Consider the following 7282-nt stretch of genomic DNA (forward strand, 5'->3'; position numbering starts at 1 on the left):
CATGCATCACCATACATAGCTTGAAATTATTTTTTATTGTTCTTTTTTCTTTTTTGGGGGGGGTTTCGAGACAGGGTTTCTCTGTGGCTTTGGAGACTGTCTTGGAACTCGCTCTTGTAGACCAGGCTGTTCTTGAACTCACTGAGATCCACCTGCCTCTGCCTCCCGAGTGCTGGGATTAGAGGCATGCGCCACCAACACCCGGCATAGAAGTTTTATAGTCTTACAGAACAATTAAAATCATAAATCAAGGCGAGTTTAAAGTTCATTGGTGGTTTTACCAGAGAGGCAGGTACAGAGAAACAGGGCAGTTTTTCTCTAGACCTGGTTTGTGGAAGCTATCACCCTCAGGATGTCAGTTCCGACACAGAGGTGGGACAGGAGGTCTAAAAGTAGCCTAACGAACCTCTTGGACCAGCAACATTGCAGCCTCTCCAAGTACTGCAGTGCTGTCAGTCACTCTCTGCAGAAACAGCTTCCTCCCAGGGGTTCACATCATACTAGGACGCCGAACCTCATGGGCCCGTTCTTTGTGAGAATTGCAACAACAGGGCCAGCGAGACAGCTCAGTGGGTAGAGTACTGCTCCAACACCCGATGCCCTCAATTTGAGTCCCGGATCAGCTCCCACAAGGTGACAGGAGCAAGAGGTCCCAAGAGCACTGGCTGTTCTTCCAGAGGACCCAGGTTTGATTCCCAGCACCCACAACTGTCTTAACTGAGTTAAGTTCCAAGAGATCAAATGTCCTCTTTTTCTGATCTCTGTGGGCACTGTACATACATGGCATATATACCTGCAGACAACACACCCATACACACAGGAAAATAAGCATCTTAAAAAAACAAACAGAAGTTGCTCTCTGACGTCTACATACTTCTGCCTGAGCTTGCACACCCACAAGCATGGACACACACAATAGATTAAATAAAAATTAAGAAAAGATTTTTGTCGGTTGTGGAGGAACATGCCTTTAATCTCAGCACTCGGGAGGGACAGGCAGATCTCTATTGAGTTCGAGGTCAGCCTGGTTTACAGAGTGAGAAGCTGTTACACAGAGAAACCTTGTCTCAAAAATAAAGAAAAAAGCCGGGCATTGGTAGCGCACGCCTTTAATCCCAGCACTCGGGAGGCAGAGGCAGGTGGATCTCTGTGAGTTCCAGGCCAGCCTAGTCTACAGAGCGAGTTCCAGGCCAGCCTCCAAAACAATATAAAGAAACCCTGTCTTGAAAAAACAAAAACAATAAATAAATAAATGAATAAAAAAGATTTTAAATAACAATCCCTCACACTTACTGTACATTCATATGCAACGATCCTCTTAAACGCATTATATAATTTATTTCTTACAGTTATTCTGTTGAACAGGGAACGTCATCCTGTTTTACAGAGTTAGAATCTCAGGTAAAGTGACACAGTCAGGTGTGCTGGAGCCAGGTTTCAGAAACATGAAATCCATGTGATCTTGTCGTGTGTCCTCTCTGGAGGCCAGGCCTCTAATAAGAGCAGGGACAGGGCAGTAGATGTCGCTCCAGTCTGAGCACCCACTTAGCAAGCACAAGGCCGAGTTTCAGTCCCTCAGCAGCGTACAAACTGGGCCACTCATACCTGTAACTCCAGCACTGGGGACGTGGAGGCAGGAGGAGGTAGACGTCATTCTTAGCTACACAGTCAGTCTGAGCCAAACTGGGTTCTATGAGGAATAAAACAAAAACAATGACAAGAAAAAAAAGAAAGCCAAACTAAAACCCCTCGAAAGGTAAAAAACGAAACTCCCGAGCAGAGACAATACTTCTTGCCAGCTCCCAAGTGAACAACCAGGCCTCCCTGAAGAGCCTCTCAGAAATCTAATGGAGCAGAAAAGTCAATGAGGCTGACTGGAGGTGCAGCTGCCTGGAGGCCACTCATTGAGCTGGACGGCAGGAATGTGCTGGCCCAGGTGACCATGAGGGACAGCTCCTGCCAGCAATGCTGCGTCATCAAGTTCAATGGACAAGGTGCAGGGTGCGGGACCCAGGGGCTATTCAGGGACCACGGGTGATGGGGGGCGATGCGGGGCCCACGGGTGATGGGGGACACGGTGATACAGGGCCCAGGGTGGGATGCAGGACTGGGGCGGGGGTGTTTTTGAGACAAGGTCTCACCGTGTAGCTTTGGCTGGCCTGGAACTCGCTATGTAGATCGGGCTGACTTAGAAATCATAGAGATTGCAAGTGCTGGAATTAAAAGTGTGCACCTCCAAGCCTGACCTGGTTACATTTAAGGAAAACCCTGGGGCAGGATGATTCCTGTAGGAAATGGGTTGGAGCAGAAGGCATGGCTCACCTTTCTAAAGTTTACCTACTTTGGATTACCAGTGATGCTCTGAATTTTAGTTATTCATTATTTACTCAAGAGATAAATCTTGCCGGGCGTTGGTGGCGTATGCCTTTAATCCCAGCACTCAGGAGGCAGAGGCAGGCAGATCTCTGTGAGTTCAAGGCCAGCCTGGTCTACAGAGCAAGCTCCAGGACAACCTCCAAAGCAATACAGAGAAACTCTGTCTCGAAAAACCGAGAGAGAGAGAGAGAGAGAGAGAGAGAGAGAGAGAGAGAGAGAGAGAGAGAGAGAGAGAGAGAGAGAGAGATCTTACTCCGTAGCCTAGGCTGGCTCAGAATTTACTACTGTGTAGCTCAGGCTAACAGTTTCCCACCTCTGCAAAGCTCAGAGTTCTTGGTCCTGCACCAAGGTTTGTTCCAACTGCTTGCTCGGGCAAGGGCTGCCCCAGAGCCTGCCCTCCCCATCTTTTCTCCTTAAGGAGGAACGGATTATAACTAAAGTACAGGTTTGGGCTGGCTGAGGGAGGAGCTTCCTGTTTCCTTTTTTTTTTTTTTTTTATGGCATCCCTAATCTATCTACGATGTAAATGCACGAGGGTTTATGGCATTTATTTCTGCAGAACAGGCTGTGGCTTCCCTCATGCTTGCAATCACCTCTGATTAGAATGACAGTCATACACTGTCCACGCAGCAAGGAGAGTGAGGGACACGTCTCGGTTTCGCTCCATACTCTGGACTGATGAAGTTCTGGGTTGGATTCCTGGCTCTGCCATTCCCTGGGAGAATTTATCAAGTTACTTGGTTTTGTAGAGTCAGTATTGAATGAGAATGACATTTTGTAAGTTGTGAGGTTTAAATGTAAAGGTTGCAGCACCTCGTAAGTGTTCAATCAATGTTAGTCCGCCTTTCACATCCTTTTTAGCTGCGTGGAATCAACACTGTACACACTTCTCAGACGGCTCTCAGGAGTCTACACTCAGAGCTCGGAGACCTTTGACACCATTGTCTACCACCTGTTGCTGCCTTGTCAGGGGTGGCTTGACTCTGGGTGTGGCAGCTGCGGTCTCTGAGGCTGAGAACCAAGCTTCCAGCTAATTTTCAATTACCAGCTCCTCTTCTGTCCTCAGCCTGCTTGTCAGGGCGGCAGCACAAAGTGCAGGGAAGTCGCTGCTGGTGAGGCTGGCCCTGCAGTCCTCACAGACTTCATTCCAGGCAAGGGACTAGGAAAGCCCCGTCCTGAGGCTGGAGATAGGCTCCCAAAGACTGTTCTGAACACACAGTTTGCTGTTCCTGAAAAGCAACTACACACTTGTCTAACACTTTTTTTTTTGGTTTTTTTTGTTTTGTTTTTTGAGACAGGGTTTCTCTGTATTGTTTTGGAGGCTGTCCTGGAACTCGATCTGTAGACCAGGCTGGCCTTGAACTCACAGAGATCCGCCTGCCTCTGCCTCCTGAGTGCTGGGATCAAAGGTGTGCATTGCCATGCCCTGCTGCTTGTACATTTTTTAAAAAAGAGATTTATTTAGTATGTATACAGGATGCTGCCTACATGTATGACTCCATGCCAGAAGAGGACATCTCTGCAGCCCTGTTACATTTTTTTTAAAACTACAGTTGAAAGCCAGGTGTGATTGCCTATGTCTTTAATCGAAGCACTCAAGAAGTAGAAGCAGGTGAAACTGTGAGTTCAAGGCCAGCCTGTTGACAGAGTGAGTTCCAGGACAGCCTGGACTGTTACACAGAGAAACCATGTCTTTAAAAAAAACAAAAATGAAAATAAAAATAAAAACCTAGAGTTGAAATCTGTAACTACAATGTGCATGGAAGAGATTGAAGCAGGACTTGTGTGCATGCTAAACACACCCTCCCATACCAGTCAAGATATACTTCTACATTAAAAAATGCACATTCAGGACCAGCAAGATGGCTCAGTGGGTAAAGGAGCTTGCCACCAAGCCTGGAATCCTGGCTGAATTTGATCTCTGGATCCTACATGGTAGGACAGATCAGCTCTCACAGGTTGCATTCTGCCTAGTGTTTTGCACAATTCAGTATTAAGAATAATAAATGCAGCTGGGCCGTGGTGGCACACATCTTTAATCCCAGCACTCGGGAGGCAGAGGCAGGAGGCAGGAGGCAGGAGGCAGGAGGCAGGAGGCAGGAGGCAGGAGGCAGGAGGCAGGAGGCAGGAGGATCTCTGTGAGTTTGAGGCTAACCTGGTCTATAGACCTAGTTCCAGGACAGGCTCCAAAGCTGCACAGAGAAACCCTGTCTCAAAAAAACAAAAACAAAAACAAACCCAAATAACAACAACAACAAAAACCCAACAAAACCAAAACCAAAACCACTGGGCTAGTTAGAGGGTTAGTTGTTTTTTTAAATTGGTTCCAAGTATCCCAGGCTGGCCTATGTAACTTGCTATGTGACCGAGGATGTCTCCTGAGCCTCTTGCCTTTGCCTCCAAAGTGCTGTGATTACAGCTGTGCACCACCGTGCCCAGTTTATGGTTTGTGTGGTGGTGGAGAGTGAACCCAGGGCTTCCTGCCTGCTAGGCAAGCACTCTACCACCGGAGCCTCTAAGAGCTTGGATATCAGTAACTTAGGACAACTAGCTTGTGGGGATTGTGTAGACACGGTCCTCTTCCCTAGGTGGCTCCTTAGAAGCTAGCCTGACTCTCCATTCTCTCTCACTGTTCCTTAGTCCATGTTTTCACTCTGGAAAAAAAAAGCTCATTCAAACTGGGAGGCTAGCTAGGGATTGAGAAGTGCCCTGACCGGCTGTGGTGTTGGTATCTCCCCCCCTTTCATAACATTCTAGGGTGTGGAAGCAAACACACACACACACACACACACACACACACACACACACACACACACACACACACACACACACATCCCATGCTCTGGGAGTCTGGAGAGTGATGGGCCTCCTCCCTGAGAGGGCACAGCAGACTGGGCCTCACCTCTTGGAGTCTTCCCTTGATAACACCTTCCTATTGTCTTATGGGCCTGGGCTTGGGTTATGTGGCTTCTATAGTTCCTCCACATGTGCAACAGTCTCCGTAGGCATCCCGTCAATCACGTTTAAAGGTGCCAGCATCTTTTTATGATTTTACATAATAAACTTGTACGCACTGCTATTTGAGAGTCATGAGGAGAAAGGGGGTGGGGTTTAAAAGCAGGACCAGTCTAGCTGCTGTCAGAGTCTGGATAAATACACGGAATAAAGAAGGCGGGGCAGCCGGGCGTTGGTGGCGCACGCCTTTAATCCCAGCACTTGGGAGGCAGAGGCAGGCGGATCTCTGTGAGTTCAAGGCCAGCCTGGTCTACAAGAGCTAGTTCCAGGACAGCCTCCAAAGCCACAGAGAAACCCTGTCTCGAAAAACCAAAAAAAAAAAAAAAAAAAAAAAAAAAAAAAAAAGAAGGCGGGGCAGCCTGACAGACCCAAGAGGCTGGCTGTGAAAGAGATAAGGGGTGGGGGCAAGAGGTCAGCAGACATGCTGTTTCTGCATGTCCCTTTTGGCTCCTTTGACCTTTTAAATTATGCACATGTACTGCTTTGCCAAAAAACTCTCTCTCTACCAAAGCTGAATCACAGCAGGCAGAGCTAATGAGCTTTGGCCAACAGCCTGGAGATGTTAAGTAATAAGTAATAAAGGACAGGTCACTTACGACCTCTCGTTTGGGTCCAGGCACTAATCTAAGTGCCTCATGTGTTTCTTAGTTCATTTAATCTTCACAATAAATCGGAGTCATGATATCATGCCCATTTTACGTATGAAGAACTCAAAGTACCATCAAACGAAGTTCGTGCTCTACCTGTGGGTGCCGGCACTGGGACTTAAATCCAGGCATGCCAACTCAGTGATTTGAGTGCTGAATGTTAAACTATTCTTTTTATGCTAGACTTTTATTAATCTAATCTATTCATGGGAAAATGGAACGTGGCTTGCTCGTTTGGCAAGACATTCCTTCTTGCCTGTTACTGTTTTCATGTGAAACCCCCATATTTAGATCTCAGGTTATGTGAGCTGAAGTTCTGTAGTGATGGCCTTGAAAATAAACCCCGTGGACACAATGAACGGTGTCCACGTGGGTTTCTAGTTAACGTCCGTCTTTCCCCATCACCACTGAGAAGTGAACCAAAGCCCCCATTCGTGCAGGCAAGAGCTCTACCTAAGCTACATCCCCCGGCGCCAGCCCCACGAGGCACTTCAGGTGAGCGCCAGCCCCACGAGGCACTTCAGGTGAGCAGTGAGGTCACAGTGTGAGAGCCGTGTCCAGTAGAGCGGTCAGATTGTCTCTGGAGTTATACAAGCAGAAGGGTGGGCGGGCTGGGTGAAATGCTCAAGGTCACAAAACCAGTGAGCTACAGTGGTCAAGACCGACTCCGAACACGCTGAGTCCAGAGTCTGTGGCCTGTTGGACGGCTCTGTAATGCTGCATCTCTCCTGCAGCCAAGGCATTGGTTACCCTCAGAGGTCTGCTGAGTGCACTTCTCTCTGGGCTCAAATGCAGAACAGTAAGGATCTGTTGGTGCAAGCTAAAGGTCAAAGATTTGTTTCAGTCTGGGCGTCTACAAGAACGGATGTCAGAAATGGGATGGCAGCTGAGCCCCTTTCTTTGCCAAGGGTTATCTAAGGGCCATGTGTGTGGGCGTCTGTGTCTGAAAAATCTCAGGTTTCAGGTTCGAAAACAGACTTTAGGTGAGAACCGGCTATAAAGAAACGTGGGGGTGGGGGCTGGAGAGATGGGTTAAGAGCACTGACTGCTCTTCCAGAGGTCTTGAGTTCAATTCCCAGCAACCACATGGTGGCTCACAACCATCTACAATTCAATCTGGTGTATATGTAATAAATAAATAAATCTTAAAAAAAAAAAAGAAACGTGGGGTGTTAGAGACAGTGTGAGCCCTAGGGTAATACTTCACTAACATCTTTTTTTTTGTTTGTTTTTTTTGCTTTTCG

The 7282-nt window shown here is 47.6% G+C and overlaps 1 long non-coding RNA gene across 1 annotated transcript; it reads right to left on the reverse strand.

Annotated features, from left to right (window-relative positions):
• Window positions 1–1321: 1321 nt before the first annotated feature.
• Window positions 1322–2872, reverse strand: LOC121134776. The gene is made up of 2 exons (XR_005872003.1): window positions 2690–2872; window positions 1322–1690 (listed from the first exon to the last, which is right to left on the reverse strand). It is a non-coding gene; the product is annotated as an uncharacterized LOC121134776 (long non-coding RNA).
• Between the last annotated feature and the right edge of the window lie 4410 nt (window positions 2873–7282).

Source organism: Mesocricetus auratus, unplaced genomic scaffold (assembly GCF_017639785.1).
Source record: "Mesocricetus auratus isolate SY011 unplaced genomic scaffold, BCM_Maur_2.0 Super-Scaffold_100030, whole genome shotgun sequence".
Lineage (NCBI taxonomy): Eukaryota > Metazoa > Chordata > Mammalia > Rodentia > Cricetidae > Mesocricetus > Mesocricetus auratus.